Source organism: Schistocerca nitens, chromosome 1 (assembly GCF_023898315.1).
Source record: "Schistocerca nitens isolate TAMUIC-IGC-003100 chromosome 1, iqSchNite1.1, whole genome shotgun sequence".
In the NCBI taxonomy this organism is placed as follows: domain Eukaryota; kingdom Metazoa; phylum Arthropoda; class Insecta; order Orthoptera; family Acrididae; genus Schistocerca; species Schistocerca nitens.
In genome coordinates this window covers 1,123,496,219-1,123,520,260 of record NC_064614.1, presented here as the reverse complement: position 1 = coordinate 1,123,520,260, position 24,042 = coordinate 1,123,496,219, and the positions used below count along the sequence as shown (strand labels likewise).

General features: G+C 44.2%; 1 protein-coding gene across 1 annotated transcript in view; it reads left to right on the top strand.

Annotated features, from left to right (window-relative positions):
• The window catches only part of LOC126199214 (G protein-coupled receptor kinase 1), a 1,128,404-nt gene that overhangs the window by 686,266 nt on the left and 418,096 nt on the right, over positions 1 to 24,042 (top strand). The window lies entirely within an intron of this gene.

Genomic DNA, 24,042 nt, shown 5'->3' with positions numbered 1-24,042 from the left:
TGTGTACGCGATGCAAGCGCCATCTGTATATGTGCGTATCGCTGTCGCATGAGTTTTGCCACTTCTGTGTACGTCATACAAGAACATAAAAAAGGTACGATCGGCGCTAGCTGACGTTCTGTATTTATCCGCGATGATGCTGAAAGCCAATGATCACATTGTCACGCGACATCGTTTTCTTTGCTGATTTCAAAAAGAAAGAAAAAAAAAATGTTCAAAAGGCTCTGAGCACTATGGGACTTAACTTCTGAGGTCATCAGTCCCCTAGAACTTAGAACTACTTAAACCTAACTAACCTAAGGACATCACACACATTCATGCCCGAGGCAGGATTCGAACCTGCGACCGTAGCGCTCACGCGGGTCCAGACTGAAGCGCGTAGAACCGCACAGCCACAGAGGCCGGCTGCTGATTTCAAATTGCCTTTTCTTTCTCATCCATTCGACTGCAATTTGGACTGAGTAACATGATGATGGTGACTGTTTGTATCCTAAATTCCGAATCTAGGCATTGCGCGAAAATATTGCTCGATTACACCACGAATTGTGCTTCTACGTCGCTGCTTTGGCGAGAGTCGACTAAAGACGCAACACGCAGTCGTTCTGTGTACGCTTACGGTTACGACGTCTGCTATGGGCCCCTTCAGTCGTAGCCACTTAGCAGCGCAGCCGACGGCAAATACTGCAGGTATATGAGCGGCTTCACAGGTAGCCACAGCCACTGCTGCTGGCTGTCCCGGCGGTCTACTTTGCCTGCGAGTGGCGACCGCATGAAGTGGCTACTCTCCTGATCATGCAAGGTACACAACGATAAATGGGCGAGCGCACGCTGATAACCGACGAGTCGTGAGGCGCTTTGTAACTGCAGTAGAGAGAAAGTGGCTTGGCTTGCACTGTCGCAGACAGTGGCGTTGGCTGTGGGAACACACGGAGCAAACATCAGTACAGATCTTCTGGTGGAATGAGATGTCTCACAGGGGGTGTCTTTTCTTCTAATCGTACTGATTCCAGTTTTCGATTTTCGATAACAAGATAAACTTAATCACGTTGTGGAAAAAGTCCGCGATTACGTCTTTCTATAACCGTTGGAAGGACGCAGACTCTTCTTCTATTTCGGTGTTCATTCTTCCCAGCACAGCCAGAAGGAAATTAGCCTCTGTGTCCAAGACTACTGGAATACTGGCAGGTTTTACAGAAGACGAGCAGAGATTGCAGTGGCACCAACGTCAGCGGCAGCGCTGCTTCCGAACCAGAACACTGCAGCTGCCACAACCCGATTTCCCAGAAACTTCACTCAGTGGAAGAGGGCAAAATAAGGGAACATCTGGCTCTGCCTGTCCGTATATACTCGACCGTTTCCGAAAAAACAACGGTCAAAGTTCTCCAGGTATTTTCCATGTGCCTTTTACCGTGCTACATCCTGGGACGAAATGTTGGCACAGTGGTTAGCGTTGCGGCTTGTTAATATTGCGCCCCGTGTTGTAAACCCGATTATTACTTTTGTTTTCGTTTTTCTTTTATACATCAATATCTGTAGAACATTATTGCACGAATGTTTTTCAGTGTATATTAATATAACGTTGCCCTTATTCGTCTACTAATTGTATGTCAGATGAATGAATTAAAAAAAAAGAGAGAAAATTATTTGAAATTCTCTTCGGTGAAATTCCTTCTTGATTAATTATCAATCTAAAGTGCCAGTTTCCGGACAAGTGATCCGTTATGCATAGTTTGTCGCGAAATTATTGCCAATGCGTGAAATCGTCACCAGTGTTAACAACGTTTCTTCCCCGAGAGAGATTCATGTAAAGAAATGTCACTGTGACAAACATGCCCTCGCGGCCGGCCGGTGTGGCCGAGCGGTTCTAGGCGCTTAAATCTGGAACCGCGCGACCGCTACGGTCGCAGATTCGAATCCTACCTCGGGCATGGCTGTGCGTGACGTCCTTAGGTTAGTTAGGTTTAAGTAGTTCTAAGTTCTAGGGGACTGATGACCTAAGATGTCCCATACCGCTCAGAGTCATTTGAACCATGCCCTCGCGCTGTGCTTATAGTGTTCAGAATATCTGTTTTTCGAATGTTTCTACTGTTGATATTATCCAAGAGAATACACCAATTCTTTCTGAAGAATAAACATGTCAATAAAATGCAAAAACAGATATGAGAATGAAACATCAGATATGAGAATTTGAGAAGATTGTAATCCCTCAACGTACCATACACACATTCATTATTCGTATAATAAATGTATGACCTTATTGTGAAATATAGTTGTAATTTTACAGTTAATATAACGCCGTTGTATACTATAATTCATAAAAAATATTCGTGTAGTAAATCTCTACGGACAGGGGTAGATAAATGAAAACAAAATGAAATAAATGAAAACGAGATTCGGGTTTCGAGCACAGGGCGCAAAAATTAAAAAGCCGCGGCGCTAACCACGGAGCCATCGTTGCGGCTGGCGTTATCACGCTGTAAACGGCGCGTTAAGTATCTCGAAAATGCCAGCAAAACTTCGATGGTTGATTTTTTTTTTCTCCGGAAACGGTCGAGTACGAGTTCGTAGAGTGACCCAGTCTGAAGCCGGCCTCTAAAAGTTATGTCGCACCCGTAGTGATGTGAAATTTTCATCATCATATCATGACCTTTATTTGTTCGTTCTCTTTTGATGCTTTTAACTGCCAGCCAGAATGCACGTCTGCAAGTGCAGAGTCTGATGGCATTAATCGCTTCAGTGAACACAGCTGTCAAAAGCTTCCCGCGACAGTGTCTTAATATCAGGATGAAAATCGTTTTTCTCTATGTTCCACATTACGTGATACACTACTTTTAGATGACTGTAAACAGCTGCAAGTCCTAATCATTAGAACTTTAGACACAATCAATCACGGACGTTACCACTGTAGTTGCGTAATGTCCTGGTCTGCCATGTACATGTGTCAGACAAATTCGTAAGGAACGAGATTTTCTTATTCTTAACTACGCCAGATTCGCTGCTGCGATCTTCATTTTATAACGGGAAAAATTTCGCGAAGGAGCTGTTAAACATGTTTATTGTGTAGACAGGTTTTGGAGCATTATAGCGCCATTTTCAAAGCGAAGAATACATTTGGGATTTACAAATAGCGTCAGAACACAACAGGACGCTTGGATGTCAAATGTCGTTCTTATTTGTCATGCAACGAGGCTCTACCGTCAGAAATCTGGAGTCCGCTATCAGTTTTTAATCTTTTTATATTCTTTCATGAAAATCTAGCGTCATCGTGTGCGCCATTTTTCAAGTGTGGATGTATTATTTCTTAAGAATGCTTATGGATCAGTGCTCTGAAATGGCGTTTGCACACACTTTGTACAACCATAATTAATTCTCTCAATCGAAAGTTTTCTAACGCTCCAAAACTGCTATGCAAAATAAACATGCTTACTGTTAGTTCATCTACAGCGAAATTCTGTTCCCTAGTAATAAAATTGTGAAGGAGTGTTATTTATTCAGTACTAGCTGACGAACCCGGCATTGCCCGGGTATTCAGTTTGTCAGATTTCTATACGAAACGAGAAGAATAAATGAACTGTGTTTCTAGTGTAATACCTCGGGTTCACCTGCTCAGCATATCTACAACGCTGTTTTTTAAAAGCATCCATGGCATCATCTGCATAGCTCTGTAGACGGCCATTGTTTTCGCCTCCATCCGTTTGCGCTTTGCAAATGAAAACTGTCAAAGCTGCTGCATAGTGTCAGGGATTTCCTTACGTCAAGTCGATTATAGGACTGTCTTAGTAGTAAAGTATAAATGTATTAAAGGCTTTATGCATGAAGCGACATTTTTCCACGTATCTCACAATGGGAGGTCACGACGTTGGCAACACAGATTTACTTCAAACTTCGTATACACCTGTAGTAGGCCATCAAAGCAATTTAATGTTCAAGTGGTAAAGTACACAACTCTGGCGATTCCTAGAAAATGGTAAGAGAAGTTTTACGTGTCTATATGTGGCTTATGCATCTGTACGTACGTGCCGGACGATAGAGTTCATGGTTGTCAAGTGATAGCATTCGAGGTTCGTAAGACGAGCGCGCAGGGCGTGACATTCAACTCCCACTCGAGATTAATAATTAATCTGTATTTTTTCAGTGGTCATAAATTAAATAATACGGAGTTTCAATAAAAGTTTTCCATGTCTGTGTGACAAATACTATCGTGCAACATCTAATGTCGAAAGCACATCCGATGAGTAATTGTACATTACTCTTGTGGTCTGGCACACTGTGACTTACTATTTTACTGACTGTGAATTATCGAGGTTTGACTTGGGCTTTCCAACCCTGTTCCTCGTCCTTGAGTATTTAATTACAAACAGTAAGTAGTGAAATAGCATATGAAATTCGGTACAACTTCATGAAAATGCCTGTCGTTCATTTTCTCATTATATTACCTCTCAAATGTCATATAAACTAAATAATGTGATCAGTAAAGTAAAAAATGTAGGCTAGAGAGTAAACGTTTACGGGATTCGAACCGTCGCCTCGTCCACATCCCTCAGTAGTAAAGGAGTTTTGCTATTTGGGGAGCAAAATAGCTGATGATGGTCGAAGTAGAGATATAAAATGTAGACTGGCAATGGCAAGGAAAGCGTTTCTGAAGAACAGAAATTTGTTAACAGCGAGTATAGATTTGAGTGTCAGGAAGTCGTTTCTGAAAGTATTTGTATGGAGTGTAGCCATGTACGGAAGTGAAACATGGACGATAAATAGTATGGACAAGAAGAGAATAGAAGCTTTCGAAATGTGGTGCTACAGAAGAATGCTTAAGATAAGGTGGGTAGATCACGTAACTAATGAGGAGGTATTGAATAGAATATGGGAGAAGAGGAGTTTGTGGCACAACTTGACAAGAAAAGGGACCGGTTGGTAGGACATGTTCTGAGGCATCAAGGGATCACCAATTTAGCATTGGAGGGCAGCGTGGAGGGTAAAAATCGTAGAGGGAGACCAAGAGATGAGTACACTAAGCAGATTCAGAAGGATGTAGGTTACAGTAGGTACTGGGAGATGAAGGAGCTTGCACAGGATAGAGTAGCATGGAGAGCTGCATCAAACCAGTCTCAGGACTGAAGACAACAACAACGACGACAACACTTTTGTTCGTTGATGATCAATGCAATGCAACTGGTGATGCGGACATCGTTGATCCCTTCAGTCAGGGTTTTTGTTTTTGTTTTTTTTTTTTTTTACAGAGAGTAGTCAGCTCTCTGACAAGAGACTTCTTAGGGTCGGTATCTTCGGACAAATACATCACTTACATAACAGACACGTAAAACTTCTCTTGCGATTTTCTCGGAATTGCCAGGGTAGTGTACCATGCTACTTGCACATTATATTTTTTTTTAATGGCCCACTACAGATGTACAAATTTTGAAGTAAATCCGTGATCCCAAAGTCGTGGCCTCTAATTGTCGCACACGAGCACTATTTTTTTAGTATGTGTGGATTTATAGAAATCTGCCACTGGGAGGACTGTTATGGAATTAACCCTAGTAATACCAATGCATTTTCTGTAACGCGTAATACCAGGGTGGGAGTACTTTGTACCCACCACAGGAAAAATAAAACAAAATTCGTTAAATGAGTTAAACTTTTATTAACAACATATTTTTAAATATGTACTGATGTATAAGTAGGATACAGAACCAAGAAATATCTTTTAGCAATACCAACACATTTTACATAATGTGTACAGTGAAAGGAATGGTACTGTGTGACTAACAAAAAAACGTAAAAAATAAAAATTTCAGTAATTGTCGTTGATTACCACTCACAACACACATTGTAGTCTTATAGATGTGTAAGAAGGGTATTGAACTTGAAAATATGAATATGACATTTACTGTGAGAAGTTGCGTTCAGTACCAAGATTTAAACTTTTTGGTTCAGTTTTACTGAAAAATCTGAAACAAATACGGAATGAAATAAAACATTCAAGAGTTTTTCAAATTTTTGAAATAGAAGATGCTAAACTATATTACGATATAACCCCCGCCTTCGTATTGCTAGGATTAAACTCCAGTCTTCACCGTCTCTGACATTAAAATGCAAGGCAGTGTTCAACGCGAAAGTTTTTGAAACGCAGCAGTGCTTCACTACGAACAGCCATGTTAGACGTGATACGTCCTTCGCTTCTCCGTCCTCCTTAGGTACCTGTATATGAAACTAGTTGTGGGATTGGCGAGGAAAAAAAACTGCTAAAATTCCAGCAAAAGAACAAAATCTTGTGGTAGGTTATGGACAAGCTCAACAAGATAAAATGTAGACATGGGGAAAATGCACAAACATCTCATCAATATAACAGCCTGTAAATGAGTAGCCGGCCGTGGTCTAACACTTTGTTTGCCGATTTTATTATCATGAAAACAAAGTGGAGAGGTGATAATTTTAAAAATATATCAGTACGTTAATATCTTACGTATACAGTTTCAAATATTCAGTTTAGACTCATATATTTTGATTTTATATTTGGTTGTATAGGCCACTTTCAGAAGCCAGTTTAATAAAATAAAGGAGTATCCAGGAATGTTGTTTTATGATCATGTGTAATATATGGAAAAGGTTATATCCTGTCGGAAACTGAGTGTCTCGGGTGCCAAAAATAGCTGGAGCTGCGAGGTCGTTGATACAGAGGGCAAATGTTGTCGCGATGGAAAGTGAAATCGGATTAAAGGGGAATTGCATTGTGAATGTGAAAAAAACCCGTGCGCGGCCAGAGGTAGCAGTTCGGCAGCAGGCTACCTTGTTAGCGTGTTGGCGTCCGCTAGAAGCGTGGCGCACTTGCTCGGTTGGTCGTTGGGGGAGGAAGGCACTCGCCCGATCCGGCCACGGGGCGCGGCGCGAGGGGACATCGATCCAGACAACTGCCGCCGCCGCGCCGTCTCTAATAGGCCGGCGACACGCCGCTCCTTATCGCCGGCCACGACTTGCACTAAACGGCGCGCGCTACCGCCGTCCTCATTACGAGAGCTAGGCTTCAAGTTTTAATTGTTCCCACGGAAAAAAAAATCAACCAGCAACCAGGGAACGTGGTGATCCGCCTTGGTCCTTCCCTACGCGTTCACCCATCGATGCCACATATTTTGCACAACGATGGATGACTTGACGCAGAACTTTGTTGTACATTGGTCAGTCATTTGAACGTGACCAACTGTCAAAAGCCTGAATAATCATCTTCGCAGCATAGATTTGCGGGAAGACAGTGGGGTTCTGGAAGGCACCAGTGGCGTGGCCAGCTGAGCTAGGTTTCATAGCGCGAACAGCCCGATAGAGTAGGTCCCAAAGTTTCTCAATCGGGCTTAAATCCAGTGAGTTTGGTGCCCAGACGAGTAGGGCGAACTCGAAATCGCCCTGGTGCTTTTCGAACCACACACGTACATTCCAAGCTGTGTGACATGTTGCATTGTCCTGCTGGAAGATGCCATCGTGACCGGGGGGGGGGGGGGGGGAAGCTATATGTAAGGGCTGGATAGATGCATGCTTGTGTTGATACATTGTGCCTTCCAGAATGATGAGATCACCCAGGTAATGCTACAAATACTTTCTCCAGACCGTAACGCTCCATCCTCCGGCCTGGACTTCAGTACACGCCAATGGCCGCCTGTCCCGTGGAGTACAAAACGTGATTGATCTGAAAACGCCACCTGTCCCGACTCAGTGGATGTCCAGATGCGGTACTGGCGTTCAAATTCCAGCCTTCGTCGCCGATGAACCACAGTCAACATGGCTTCATGAACCAGGCGCCTGCTGCGGAGGCCCATACGAAGCAAAGTTTGCTCAACAGTCGTCGAGGACACACTGTCGGTAGCCTCTTGGATTATGTGCGTTTTCAGTTGCTCAACAGTTGCACGTCTATTTGGCCGTTCACGTTCACGTCCACACCTGTCATCTAAGGCCCGTCGTGCACAATAGTTACCTCGGCGCCGGTTTGGAAAGCACCATTTTTCCATGCACAGTATACTTTAGCTTCGGAACAGTTTATGAACTTAGCTGTTTCGGAAACGTTTCCACCGGAAGCCAAGGATCATGACCTTTTGGACGTCCCTCCAACATGCTTTATATATCCTCCACCGATAGTGCTGCCATCCGCCTGTGAATGGTTATTACAATTTGACGTCGAACATACAGTGGTCAAATGAAAGTGACGGGACCATGTATAAGTCTGCATTTGAGCTATTCCATAATCGTTCCACCTCGCCGTCATTCTGTAAATTTTGCCGCACCGTGAGCTCTTCGTCCGAGGATGAGGAAGAAGTCAACCGAATACGATAGCGAGACAAAATGTAATGGCGCAAAGAAGCAGACGTGTAATTGTGCATGTCCTCTGCAGAATGAGTCGGGGCGCCAGCGTCTAATGAGACCATCAAGATTTCCGTTGTTTGCTCCTGTGACACACTGCGCCGTAAGAGCGTAATGTGTTGCATCACACCATGGCAGTCCTGAAAATCACTCGGTATCTTTACCCAATGACTGTTAGGTCTATGACCTTTCCGCCAGCGGTGAATCCACGGGATTCCACTACTGTCTTTGCTCAGTTGTTTATGGCTCTCAGTGATACATCCAACACTCGTCCATAGTGACTAGGTAGCTAAGAAGTCACCTGGGCTGGCGTGACATAGTCGAAACTGACCGGCCTGTAACTGCTGTCTCCTTAAGCGACGACGGACGGCTGGGCGTAAGCTGCTCGCCTCAAGAGTTCTCAGCCTGTGGCAACCGGCTCTGCCTCTTGAGCGGACACTGGCAAACTGCAGGAATTTTAATGGAGATGTACTTCAGTTCCGACCGTGGAAAGCTACCGACATCGTTTCTACTTGCAGGGAATCCCAGTTAATTGGGAGACCGAGCAAAGTGCAAAGGGAATAAAACTCTAATTAAAACAGGCGAATATTAGACAATAGTGTAAATTCTCTTCGAATCGTCAGACGTATAACCGAAAGCAACCTTCCATGATCAGACGTATTATTGTCTTGCAGAGGTTACAATCAGTGAATGTAAGAATCAACATATATAATTATTTAAAAAAGAAACAAAGAAAACTTAAGCGATCCCTCGAGTTTAACGCGCAAGAGACTGTTGAATTCATTGTGAGAATCCTAAAATATTACAGAGCGAACTGAAACCATGAGGTGAGGTGCTGAAAAGGGGGCAGGCTGTGATAATGGCTGATCACATGGCAGGGTGTGTGCTCTCACTACAAGAGCGCAACACAGTCACGCTCGCCTGTTTTAAATTGTGACGCCTAAGGCGTTCGACAATTATATCCCAGATCATAACAGACGGACAGACTGACCGAGCGCTTGTTCTGGCAGGCAACCCTCGTCAGGGAACAGCCGCTAGGAGGCGACACTCGTTCCTCACCGCAAGAAACCCCAAGTCGCTTTCCACAGGCTGGCAGCTGCAAAGTACAGCTTTTTCTGACGCAGCGTCGCTAGAGGATGGAGTCATCTTGTCGAGCGTCTGCGAGTATATATTTAATGAGCAGACGGGCGAGTCCTGAACTGCAAATGTTCAGATTTCCCGACAAATGAAAATCATTGCCGCCATTTGACATTAATTTATTTATTTATCTCAGTATCGCGGTTTCGATTGTAAAGCCATTTTCAAGTGCAACGTAATTGAAACAATATGAAAAAGTGTAAGGCATAACGTGATCATGTTTCATAAACAATGCATTAGAGGCGCAGTACTTACTTGTGACAGTACGTGGCCGTGCGGTTAAAGGCGCTGCAGTCTGGAACCGCAAGACCGCTACGGTCGCAGGTTCGAATCCTGCCTCGGGCATGCATGTTTGTGATGTCCTTAGGTTAGTTAGGTTTAACTAGTTCTAAGTTCTAGGGGACTAATGACCTCAGCAGTTGAGTCCCATAGTGCTCAGAGCCATTTGTGACAGTATACTTCAAAATAGCTCCACAGCTGAAATTGTGGTAGTCAAATAAATAAATAATAAAAACTTACAGTCTAATGGCGGCAACGTTTTCATTTAAAACGTTTATCATGAATGTAGTTTTCAGTCAAGTAAAAATCGTCATACTTTATCATTTCCATGTTCTAGGTCCTGGTTCGTACTACAGAGATCGGAAGCAAATGTGAGTGAAGTAGTGTAACGCCTCGTTTGCACCGCAGCAAATGGAAGCGAACGCAAGTGAAAGGGCATTCAGACTGTTCGCCAACGATCACTTCCATTCGTTTGTATCTGTGAACAAGCTGTTACATACGAGAGAAGGAGCAGATCGTGCCAACTCTAGTAACGCTGCGTATATTTAGGGTTTTGTACCACAGTCGGTAAAGACTGACGGATCAGTTTGTTGTCCGTATGTCTGTCTGTTAAAAACCCTTTTCCTAAGGAATGTGTGGAAATTTCAATTTGATATTTATGTCACAAACTGAGGACTGTGGTCCCTTGGTGGTGTAAAACATTTATGTTTCTACTGCAATTGAATGAGAAGATACGGCCATTCAGGTTACATACTTTGAGGTTGCAAACTCACTCATTAAAATCTACCGAGTTCTTCCTGTTGGTGTAGAATTTGAAGTTTGGCAAGAAGCAAGGTATCACAGTACAAGAAAAAATCCGAAAATTGTCAATTTGTAATTATATCGCACCAAAAAAAGCTCATTTGTTATCTGACGTTCAACGTGAAATTAAAACAATCTGTAGTTCTGCATTCGGGCTGAGTGGCTAGCGATAGTTAAAATCAGGCAAAGAATGATTTTATGCTCATATGGCGAGTTTCGGACTTTATCCATCATCACATATCCAGCAGTGATTACTTCACGTAGATAAGGCATTTCAAGTTGTGTCTGTAACAAACATTTGCAGACTAATGAGCAGTAACAGCTCCTGTTTACCTGATGATGGATAATTTCTGAAACGGCTCATATGAGCAATAAAGTCAATCCTTGCCTACTGTTTGACTTTTACCATTGCGACACAGTCAACCTGAATGGAGAACTACTGACTATTATAACAATGGCTGACTGCCTCCTGCATGACTTTGTCACATTTTCGTTATTGCCATAGCAATGTCGACAAGAGGCAAAAATGGTCGATATTCTCGATAACCGGAATGAATGAACTGGCCATGTTCAATGATCAGCCAGAACATTTTGACCACCGATGCATTATGCATGTAACCCGTCCAGGCGATAGGAGCGCCGCCTGGCGAGGAATACTGCTACTCAGCCACAGCCACAGGCACGGTGCACGTGTAGTATCGCAGTTGAGCGCGCGATGCCGATAAATGCGGGCAACGGAACGCGCGCGTCCGAGCCAGCCGGCTCAGTCGAGCCGGGGCCAGCCTCTGGCCGGCCTTAGGGGCCTGCCGCGTCGGCCGCTCCCCACAGGACGGATACAATGGCGACGACCCCTGCAACGACAACGGATTCTGAAAGGCAAGATAATGAGGACAGGACCACGACGAGCGCTATACGAATGCAGAGCGGAGGACAACATACGTCAAACCCTACGACGAGAGACATCAGATAACACAGAAAGATCGGCAACAACGGGAACTAAGACGTGAAATACAACACATGATTCTGCAAAGTCAGAAAGTATACGACAACCGCACTAATACAGTTCCTGCTTCACAGCCTGAAGAACAAGCAGACGACCTGGAACAATTTTCTCCACCAGAAGACGACGACGAAATGGAGGGAGTCTCCTCTGAAGAAGTTTGGACTGTGCAGCCCACCGACGAAGAGGGCGATTTTACACTAGTTCGCCAAAGAAAACGACTCAACGCTTCTCCTAAGCAGAACAACTCTCGGAAGCGACAACCTCCAGGAGAACTGAAAACTTCCAACCGTTATGCGGCTATTACGACGGAAGATACTACGAATGCTCCGGAACGTATGGGCCAGACGAGTGACGTCAATCTCGAAGCAGATAAAGAAGCTTGGACGTGATGCTGTTAACAGATTTTTGTACCACTTCAACTGTCTTCATCCCCGCATCAAATTTACTATGGAGGTCGAAAATGGTGAGATGCTTCCATTTTTAGACGCTGTGGTTTATAAAAAACCAGATGGTACATTGGGACACTGTGTTCACCGAAAGCCGACACACACAGATTGGTATCTGCATCCTAAAAGTTGTCATCCACCACACCAACGCAGTGGCGTCCTTAGGACTTTGCCGGCCGTTGTGACCGAGCGGTTCAAGGCGTGTCAGTATGGAACCGCGCGATCGCTACGGTCGCAGGTTCGAATCCTGCCTCGGGCATGGATGTGTGTGATGTCCTTAGGTTAGTTAGGTTTAAGTAGTTCTAAGTTCTATGGGACTGATGACCTCAAAAGTTAAGTCGCATAGTGCTCAGAGCCATTTGAACCATTTGAACCTTAGGACTTTGGTACGGAGAGCGTATGCCATTTCTGACGCGGACAGCTTAACCCAAGGACTTGCGCATTTGATGGCTGTTTTTAAGGAAAATGGATACTCCGAGAAGCAGATTGGTCGGGCTATGGAGTTTGGATCATGTCCGTAGGTGTATGAAGAGGAACATAGATCGGTGGCCTTTCTTCCTTATGCTGGAGGCTTACAGCTTAATATTGGACGAATTTTAAGGAATTTTAACTTTAAGATAAGGGCCTTCTCGGCTTTGTGAAAGATGATTTGGGGCTTAGGAAACCCGGGGTGTACAAAATTCTGTGTCAATGTTGGAAAGCTTACATTGGCCGTTCGATTCGCACGGTGGAACATCGCCGTCATACGAGGCTGCAACAGCCGGAAAAAATCGGCAGTAGCAGAACACTGCTTAAATGAGGGTCACAGTATGAAATTTGATGAAACTGTGGTAGTTGCCAACATTTCAGGTTTTTTGGAATAGTGTCTATAAAGAGGCGATTGAAATAAGGTTGGCTGATAATTTAATCAACAGAGACAATGGGTTTCTTCTTAGCAAGACGTGGAATCCTGTATTACCTCGCATCCAAATTGAACGTTCTTCGTTGCGCCCCTGAGTGCGATATATCGTTGCCAGCAGTGTTCCACTATGGGCGGCGCCACCTCCCTGTCTTGGAGGGCAGCAACCGTGATGGGTGGCGCATGCGCCGTGTACTGAATGGTGGCCTATATAGGATGTCGATTTGCAGCCTGGCGTCAGTTCTCAGCGGGACTCATCAGCAGAAGCAGCATTTTCCTGAAGATGGCGAACAGATGGATCACCGAAATATCGAATCAAGTTGAATTTAGGATTCGGCAGCAAACCCGAAGAGACTTTCAAGACTTATTACGCCGAGAAAGCCTACGTAATCACATCAAGTACGTTGTTGTCTGAATATTGTGCACTAACTCGATGAGTTAGTGCACTTGAACCTGAATCGCAGCTGCAGCCTTCTTTAGCTTTCTCCCAAAACTTTGCATGTACGTCGGTTGACGCCTTTCGCTAGTTCTTTATTATGCTTGAGGAGGGAATTTAAAAGCAGAGCATTTACTGCTTACAATCGCCATAGACGTGTTCGCTCACAAGACAACGGAAGAAGCTAGCACCTAAGCGGAATGGACGCGAGCTTCCTTTGACGTTTCGCTAAAAGACTGTCAACTGGGTGAACACGAGCAAACACCAGCGAATGCGTACCGAACACGACCGAGTGTTTTCTCGCGCTCTGCCACCGTTTTTTACACCACGATCCGATGGGAAACAGAATCAAGTGAGCAATTAATTAATGCTCTCTGCCATTCTTCCCTATTACTTGGTGTGTTTTTCATGAGACCTGCATGGTAGTGAATGGAAGGGAAAACGACAGAACGATAATTTCGTCACGCAAGCACTGACAAACATCGAGATTATACATTCCTGAGTAAGTTGTTGCTCACTGTGAAAAACCTAAGTACTAAAGGGGAAACAAGGCTATAAACCGGGGTTGTTTCACTTACAAAGCAAATAATGTCACCAACAATAAGAAATTAGACATCATGTCTTTTTGAACGTTTTCAGAAACGTCGGATGCACGGTGGATATTAAGTGAACGACGGGCCAAACACGACTGAATGTTGTTTGTTCACAACGCCTAACGTTAGCACGTGAGAGAATGCAGTTTGCCCTTATGTGTTTTCGCTTAGTATTAACCAGGCTTAAGATATCCTTGGAGTAGAGACAACATTCTCAGAATTAAAGGACTGAAATGTAATGAACGTATGCTGGAAATCAAAGTATTTAAATTAGTCCACGAAAGCTTGAAAATTAAGACCTCTGTTAGCAAATACAGAACTTGATAAAAGCTTTCGTTTTATGAAGCTACCAAAGTTATATTAATGAAATATTTTTCTAAGAGACAGTTTGAGGGATGTTTGATAAGTCTGCTAAATTTCCATGAACGAATAGAACATTTTTGTTGCGTCTTCATGATTGGTAAGCATAATTATTCGAAGGAACCTATAAAGTTGTTCTGCAACTTACAGCATACAGTTCATTACTGACAGCCGTCTGAATTTGTCGGGGGGGGGGGGGGGGGGCGACTGCGATAGAAAATGGATGAAATCGAGTTTCGGTTTCATTTGAAGCGTAGAACTTCCGCACAAATCAAAACAGGATTAGATGAAGTTCGCGTGGGCTCTGTACCATCACTGAAGACCATTTACTTTTGGATTGCCGGCCGCTGTGGCCGAGCGGTTCGAGGCGCTTCAGTCCGGAACCACGCTGCTGCTACGGTCGCAGGTTCGAATCCTGTCTCGGGCATGGATGTGCGTGATGTCCGTAGGTTAGTTGGGTTTAAGTAGTTCTAAATCTAGGGGACTGATGACCTCAGCTGTTAAGTCCCATAGTGCTTCGAGCCATTTGAATGTACTTTTGGATTAATGAATTTAAGCGTGGTCGGACAACCACGGAAGACGAAGTGCGCTGCAACCATGTAAGTGAGGTCGCCAGAAAGGCAAGCAGTGATAAAATCCGTAATATGCTAATGCAAAGCAGCCGAATAAAAATATTTGAGACTGCTGAGACTAGGCATCTTAAGTGAGCGAGTGCATATTATCGCGCACGGAGAATTGGCTACGAAGAAGCTGTGTGAGAGATGGGTGCTACAATTGCTCACGGTCGACCAAAAGCGCATGCGGCACAAAAATTCAGCACGATGTTTGGCGACGTTTAATCGCAGTTCGTAAGAATTCTTGCGCCGATTTGTGACTGTTGATGAGACCTGGCTCCTCATTACGCACCAGAGTCCAAACAGTAGTCAAAACAAAAGTAGAAAGCCTGGTGAAAATACACCGAAGGAGGCAAATAGCATTTTGTCAGCTCTTTTAGGATTCCCAAGGAATAATTCTCATTGGAGAAAGGCGAAACCAAAACCGGACGCCATTACGCTTTACTGTTAGATCGTTTGGAACTTGTGTGGGCCGAAAAAAGGCCAAGAGTGGCACTCAAAAATGTACTCTTTTACCAGGATAATGTACCATCCCACACATCAGCGATAACAACGGCGAAAGTGCATGGATTGAGCTTAGAATTGGTTCTTCATCCACCCTATTCATCCCGAGTAACGACTTTCTGTTCCTTGAATTTGACTTGGAAGAAATTTTCATCAAATGATCTTAAATCACCGTGCTAAATGCAGATTATATTTTCAAGGACAAGTTTCGTAAAACTCTCCCATAACGGAAGGTTTATAAAAAATACATCGTTTATTTGTATTATGTTGAAGTGACGAACAAAAATTTTCTACACTAGTCGGTTTCATTGTCTTTCCTTCACCACTCTACCCCATTTAACTCAAATGAAGTAACATGTTAAATCTGGGCAAAATAGTACGGTTTGTGGCAGAGGTAGATACACTGACACTATACTGAAGATGAAGATGTGAACAGTCTCACAATTATTTGTGTTTTTTAATAGCATTCTTGAAGATACACTTGTCGGGAGCATAGAGAAAATTACATTCAGTTACATTTAACTGTAATGAGATGCAAAATGTGGTTATGGTTAAGAATGGCTTTAGAAACACTGACAATGGAATTCAATAATGTTTTTTAAACTTATTTAGTGACTCAGTGTGCAAACTATATTTTCGTTACAATTCAGCTGAACCCTATACATCCACTATGCAGAATAGAGGCTTATGCCCGTAATGCCAGGACATAGTACCCAGGTTCTGTTTAGTACAGGAACTGTGCTCAGATTATTTACTTGATTAGTGGTTGTGATGAGCCTTCTACATCAGTTATTCATCAGTTAAATTTCTGTTTGGTGCATTGAGATCTCTGTGTTCCTTTGTACGTGGTCATTTTAACGTCAGGTTGGAGGGGGGGAAAAAAGTAAGTAGAACAATAGTGGGTGCCTGGATACATGGGTCATCGACAATTATTGCATAGCACTGTAGCTCACAGGTTATTGCTTGTTTCGCTAACGTCTGAATGACTACGAACGTATTGGCAAGTGATCAACAACAGTAAAGAGCAAAGCAGGAAACACATCACTGAGGCAGCTTTAATCGAATTTTCTTATAGGACTTCGAGCTCAAAACAGCTTCTAACAGTTAACTATTATTTATTTATAGCTGCGTAGGTGGAATGTGTATTTAGTATCAGTCAGTAAATTAACTGATTAAATAGAGAAAAGTTGGGAATAATTAGAAAGCTTTCTAGTTTATCCGCTTGTGGAGATTTTTTTACCCCCATAATCCATATGAAACGAGCTGCGGAACCAGAGATAATGGAGGACGACGAGTTTGTAAACTACGCGGCTGCATAAATTGGACAATTTATCCGAAAACTTTCATAGCAATACAGTCTGCAACCAAACACTATCGCGAGAAATGTTTATCAGCGTCAATTTGGATTCATTTCATCTATTTAATCCGCATATAATTGTAAGAAGCATCGCGATAGTAGAAATAATTTTCAGTTGTATAGTTACGGCAGCTAATTTGCGACCTTCAACTGTAATCGATTATGGGTCGAACGCACTCTGCGTGCAGCGCACCGGCTTTCTGCTGAACGCCAACAAACTTCACCGTAGAAACAGCGTTGTCAATGCCGTGACGCGTACTGGTAAACGAGCATCGTAGCGTCGCCTGTGACATCTGTTGCTGGACAGGAAAACTATTTGTGAGGTTGCATGTTCCGCCGTTAGGACCTTGAAGCATTATTCTGACTCTTGGCGACAAGCTCGGATACTAAATCGCGCGCGTATTGGAGTCGTCTTGCTGTAACCGTTGATGCGAACAGCGGGAGGACGACGGTTCAATCCCGCGGCCGGCCATCCTGATTTAGGTTTTCCGTGATTTCCCTAAATCGCTCCAGGAAAATGCCGGGATGGTTCCTTTCAAAGGGCACGACCGACTTCCTTCCCCGTCCTTCCCTAATCCGATGAGACCGATGACCTCGCTGTCTGGTCTCCTTCCCCAAAACAACCGAACAGCGGCGAACGAAGGCCGGGACGGCTGCGCTCTGACTTTTTTTGTGGTTTTCGGACGTCCGCACACTGTTGAGCCTCCGACCTCAAACTACAGAACTAGTACAAGCTGCTGGGAGGGGACATGGCCAAGTACTGCCTGCTAGGACTTACAGAAAAGGCATAGAGGTTGCCCCCTCCTATCTTGTTTCCAACCGTCGAAACAGTCGGTTTTTGTAGCGCTGCGAAGAGCCATTTAAGTTTTTGTCCGAGTTTAACGGTTGCTGCCATTTTAAGCAAATAAGTACTCTCAAAACGATCGCATCTGATTTTACAATCCGGTGTACTGTTCCTCAGTATGCAGGAATTTGTCCCTTATGGTCTTTTTCTGTCCGAATTTTTAACCAGCGGCAAATTTGCATTTAATGCTTTGGGGACTTTTAATTAAAACTGAACATGACATCAAATTCACCAGTGTGTCGGCACTTCGAGATACATTCACCGAATGCGAATAACTTGGCTTCGGCTGTGTTAGGTATAGATATGCTACCTGCTGGTGACACACACAAAATTTCTGCCGGACCAGGACTGGGACCAGGATTTCCCGCTTATGTCGAGCGACCGCCTTAAATGTTAGGCTTTCCGTGCACGCCTTCGGGATCAACCCTAACTTCCATATGTCACATTGTCGTTACTAAATGCTCGCAGCTGTCCTCTGTATTCCCGCACCAGTGAGAATGAGATCATGATGGCTCGAGACCTGTGATGGAGAAAAAAATGGTATAGGAATGTAGAGAATGTGACATGTGGAAGTTTGGTTCGGGCCGGGAGGCGTGCACGGGTAGCCTAATTGTTACACAGGTTGCCGTCAGCAACGGAGCGGCGAGGACGTGTGCTTAGCAATCTTGCGTGATGGATTACATCTATATCCACAGGACATCATTGGTATTCATTTTTTCGATCACGGCCAGTTTCGTAAATGTTCAAGATAACCAATGATGAAACGTGCGCGATGCTCCAGTTCAGGCACTCAGATGGACATACCGGCGACTTATCGCTGAATATGCATGCCTAGGCATGAGGAGCCTCCAGGTATTGGAGCTACCTTTGAAGGTGTTCACCGATTCGATTATCTCCGCTCTTAAGGCGTGCGGGACTGTCTTTAGCCATGTGGCTGACAAGTGGCAGGCTTTTACAACGTATCCTGTACTCAGTGGAGTAAGGCAGGTCTAACTCGATCTCACGAAGCATGTTTCTTCCTATTCAAACATCACCGCTTGCGGATGTTCCTTCCTACTGTAACATCACCGGTTGTCGTGCAGCTGTCATGTACGACGAACAACCTTGCACTTGCTCAGGACCCGGACGGGAGGATCATGTTCGCTCCGATTGTCTGCATCGGCGGATCACCCATATTCCATCAGATAGAGTAGAACACCACGCTCCTTCGATTCTACTGTACTCAACTGTCGTGTGGCGGCGGGTATCACGATGGATTACCACCGCTGCCTGACGGTCACTTCATTGACGAGGCACATACCGCCCTCTCGCTGCAGAGGGAGTCGCCAGATAGCGCCGAACAGCAACTGCCACTGCAAGGAGATGACTCCAACGAAACGAGCGGTGGAATGTTGATCCACGAGTCATGCCAACCCAAGCTTTCCTTTCGGAGGGCACAGCGAAGTCGGGTCTACACAAATTCTGACACGGAGACCCTCGTACGTAAACTATGTTCGACCCTTAAGCGCCGGCCGGAGTGGCCGAGCGGTTCTAGGCGCTACAGTCTGGAACCTCGCTGCTGCTACGGTCGCAGGTTCGAATCCTGCCTCGGGCATGGATGTGTGTGATGTCCTTAGGTTAGTTAGGTTTAAGTAGTTCTAAGTTCTAGGGGACTGATGACCTCAGAAGTTAAGTCCCGTCTGACGACTGTCTCTTGCAGACAGATAAACATGACAGTACGGATCTCGGTAGTGTCGTGGACGCACCTGCTACGAAGGCGTCGATCGACATTGCTCCCCACTTCGAAACTGAGGCGATGGATTTTTCTTCAACCGGAAATCCGTTCGCAGATAGAGGGGGCGATGGAACACCGTTCTCCTGAAACCCTCGAAAACGTCCAATGTCTTTCGGTATAGCCTACAGGAGAAAAATAACTGCAGATGAAACCCGTGTCCAAACAGCCATCCACCAAGGCAGCAGAACACAGAAGGCCTTCCCACGTAGCAGCTAGCTTCATCTTCTCCACTGGCGATCGTGGCAATGAGTCGTAACGGTTGAATAACAACGTTCCGTCTACGTTTCGTCAGTATACAAAGTCACGTTTGTTGCAGAGATGGTGGCCTCGTGGCAGGCCATCGCCAATAACGTCGACGCTCTGTAGTGTCACTGGATGACGTTTTCGGTCACATGTTCCTAACCTCAATTTGTTCCTCAAGAGACCCTCTAAAACACCTCGAAGTTTGTCGCAACATTTCTGGGAGTCGGCGTAGTGCCCATAAAACAAAAGTCACGAAGGATTTAATATTGCGTTCATGGTCTTCTACTGGTGGAAGCATTTTTTGTCAGCGGAAGAAATATGTCGTTTTGCAAACGCTGTCATCTCCAGTACGGGTGGGCAATCGGCGGCCCATGGGCCGCACCCAGCTGGCGATTTATTTTTTATTTTTTTTCTATCCGGCCCGCGGAAGAAATTCCGGGTGAACATAAAAATGGATGTACTCTCAAAAAGATGTGTTTTGAGGCATAATATATCGGCGTGGCGTGTCAGAAAAAGAGTGTGACTCATACCGGTGCGTTGCCCCAAAAGCATTAATGGTACGGACGCTATAGTTTTGACTTTACGCGCTAGGAGCGTCGCTGTCTTTTGGTGACAAGGCAGCGCACGAGCTTAAGGAACCGTGTGGGTTATCAAAGGTTGGCATACCTGATGCACAGTAGACACTACTACTACTACTACTACTACTACTACTAAACTTTTAACCTGACTTATGGTGCACGGTTCCAGCTGCAGGCTGCTTCCAGGGTGTAATGTGTACTATTATAAAAGAATGGTTGAAATGAAATACTTGTACTTAAGTCTTCCGAAGAGTAATTACTCGGAAGTAGGATACGTCACATCACGGCAGCAGGAGTACAGTAAAAGAATGTGATCATTAGGTTATCAAGATTCATTAATTCTGAATCATCCTGCTGGGCCAAAATGGCTGTGTTATGTACTGGTATCGTTTCTTTCCTTTGTACTCAGGTTCAGTGTCGTTGGGGAGCAGAAAAGCTTGGCGGCAGCGGATCCTGATAATACGATGCATGAAGCAACAGAATGGCGTGCATTACACAAAGAAAAAACGGTAATCCCACTTCGTTACAAGAAATTTAGATTGCAAGGTTAGACTTATCAAAAATGCAAATGGCATGGAATGCCGCGCAATCGACGCGTCACCAAACCAATTGCTTCCCAATGTCATAAAAACTGGAACATGAAAAGAGGTTTTGCATATTATTAGTAAAGGATTGTAATAAATAATAATATAGCTCAGGTTAATTAATTCTATAATTAATGACAAAATTACAGAGAGCAAGGAATGGCGAGGATAATTGAAAATTAATCACAGGTACATTCCGTTCAGTAATATGAGTTAAGAAGAATCTCATAATGATTAGCTCGCTGACGTTATGAGATATATAAATTTTTACAAGGGGCAATAAAAACTTGATTTTCAGTATTTCGTGTAATTGACCGAATTTGTATATTAAAAATTTTGTCATCTACTCATTAAGGGCTATAATTTTACGTTGACGGCTTAACACAGTAAAACAAGTCTCAGAAACTGTGTATATAGCTCCCTGTATGCAAATACCAAGACTATTTATCCTGTATTTGAGGATGAGGGCACTTACTGACTTCCAACTAACTTTACATATAATTTCAACCGCTTTCAAATCTATGCTTCCCTGACATCTCCACAAAACCATGAAATAAAAAAAAATCGCTTATTACATTCTCGCTGTTGATGCAGTAAAACTGCTGCATTAGACAAGAAATTTTAATTTATTTCTTCTTCACTACTAGCTCTATGTACAACACGTTTTGCACACTATATCCACATGTGTTACTGAATATAGCTACAAAATTACGTAACTGCACGAGGTATAGGTCAGGAGACTGACGATTAACTCTGAGATGTTTGAAAAAAGAGAATTTGCTTAAAACTGAGCGCAAGTTAACTAAGCCATATTCTTCCAGTGCTTGATAATGAAAACGCTTAGCGACTTCTAACAAACTTTAAATGTAATTTGAATTTTTTTCTTGACATTTTATCGCTTGAATGCTTAATGGCAAATACACTGGCGTCCAAAATAAAAGCAACGAAAGGAAATTTTGGAAGGTTGCGTTTATTTTGCCACAAAACAGTTTAAACAGGTGATAGTAAAGTAGAAATCATTTGAAGAATACAGAACGAAAACCAGTTCAAGAATGATAACTTCAGACAAAAATGTTCTTCGTTTTTTCCAGCGCAGCGGATTTGCACACAAATTCCAAGCGGTTAATGTGCTCAGTATGGGGTGTGACCACCTCTGGCAGCAGTATAGGCCTGACAACGACGGGGACTGCTGTGAATTATGTCATCAGTTTCATGTTGAGGCAGTAACATCCGTCCTTTTTGAAGAGCTGTTGCCACTCTTGGAGAGTTGTTGGTAGATGCTGACGTGATGCAAACCGTCTCCCTAGTGCACACCAGGCATGCTCTGGGATTCAAATCGGGAGAGCGAGCAGGGCACGCCATGCGTGCAATATCTTCCAAGAAATCATTAACCACCCGTGCTCTATGAGGTCGACCATTATCCTCCATCAGTACGACGTCTGGGCCCACAGCACCTCGCAGCAACCGCGGATGAGGTCGCAAGATATCGTCACGATACCTGACAGCAGTTAAAGCTTGTCGATTCGCCCGTACAGCTTTATGAAGAGGGGTTCGAGTGGTAAACGTAATTCTTGGCCACACTATCAGGGATCTTCCTCGATATCGGTCTCTTTCCACAGTGTTTGGGTCCACGTTCCCTCCAGATATGAAACCATCGAGAATCACTCTCCAGACCACATCGGGTCTCTGTCAAAACAGCGTTGGCCCACTGTTCGATCGTCCAGGTGGCTTGTTGATGACTCCAGTCTAGACGTTTCCTTCTGTAGAGACGCGTCAGAGGTACACATACATCACGTGTCCGACAGTAAAGGCCACTCTGCCGTTTGCCCAAATATCACACATGCAGTGGCTGCTCCGAGCAACAACAGAACGATTCGCATTGAGCCATTGGGCCTCTTCAGTTTGCGACTGCCCTGCTTTCTTTCTTTCTATGGCCCTCCACCGCAGAGTGTCTGGAAGGCATCTTCTCTGTGCCACGCTGTGACTGTGTACATAGCGATTGTGGATGTGGGGTTAATCAGCAAACAGTGTCTCGTTTCATAGGTGTCCTGACGTCATCGTTGACGTGGTCGTCAGTTGACTGGAATGCCGTCTGTCTGGTTGACAGTTTGTGTGATTATATTGTGAATTGAACACAGGACGGGGAAATAGCGGTTCGTTCAAGTGGTTCAGATGGCTCTAAGCACTATGGGACTTGACATCTGAGATCATCAGCCCCCTAGACTTAGAACTACTTAAACCTAACTAACCTAAGGACATCACACACATCCACGTTCGAGGCAGTATTCGAACCTGCGACCGTAGCAGCAGCGCGGTTCCGGACTGAAGCGCCTAGAACCGCTCGGCCACAGGCGCCGGCAAATAGCGGTTTGTTGATTTAATTTTGGACACCAGTGTATTTATCATTAGTAATCAGAAGACTGAAGGTCTTTCAAACATGAGAATTCGTTTCTGTACAAAATAGGGGGTTTACTCGCACAGTAATAAGTCGAAATGGTTGCCTCGTCCTTCCTCGGTGTGTTCTGGCTGAGAAACTACTCAGTGCGGACCTGTCCAGTTGTATTCCTCCACCAAGGAGTTTCAGAAAAAGGCTCCAAGGCGATTCCTCAGCTTGCTTCGCTGTATTGGATAATGGAAAGTGCTGTATAAAAAATTGGCTGAAAGTCTACACTTCGCTCATTAAAATTTGCTCCACAAAGATACCAGTTTAAAATTACAATCGGCCTCATCTTTTAATTTATCTACTTAGAAATTGAACAGTTAGTAGACGAAGCGAATGAATTATTCTACTTCGGAAGCAAAGCATCACATTGCAAAGAACCAAGAATGACGTGTGAATCAGCCTGTCACAAACAGAGAGACCATTCCTGCCTGAACACATCTACTTATATCAAACATAGGCGTTCGCTAAAGTAATAAATTTTTGATAATGTACCTCTGGAACACACAATCTCACAGAATCGGCAATTATAAGATTGTTTGGAAAACGCAAACTAGAAGAAGGTACGGGATGATACAACATGTGTTAAGCCATCAGAATAGTAGAGGGGCCATTAGGGAGCAAAATTTGTAGAGGGAGACAGAAATTAGAATCTGTACAACAAGTAATCCGGGGCACTGTGTGTAAGTACTGCTCTGAGGTGAAGATGCAGGCTGAGGAGAGGAGAGCGTGGCGGTCCGCATCCAGCAGATTAAAAAAAAGTTACCTAATGTGAAACTGCTCTTTGCATTTTGTGAAATAACTACAC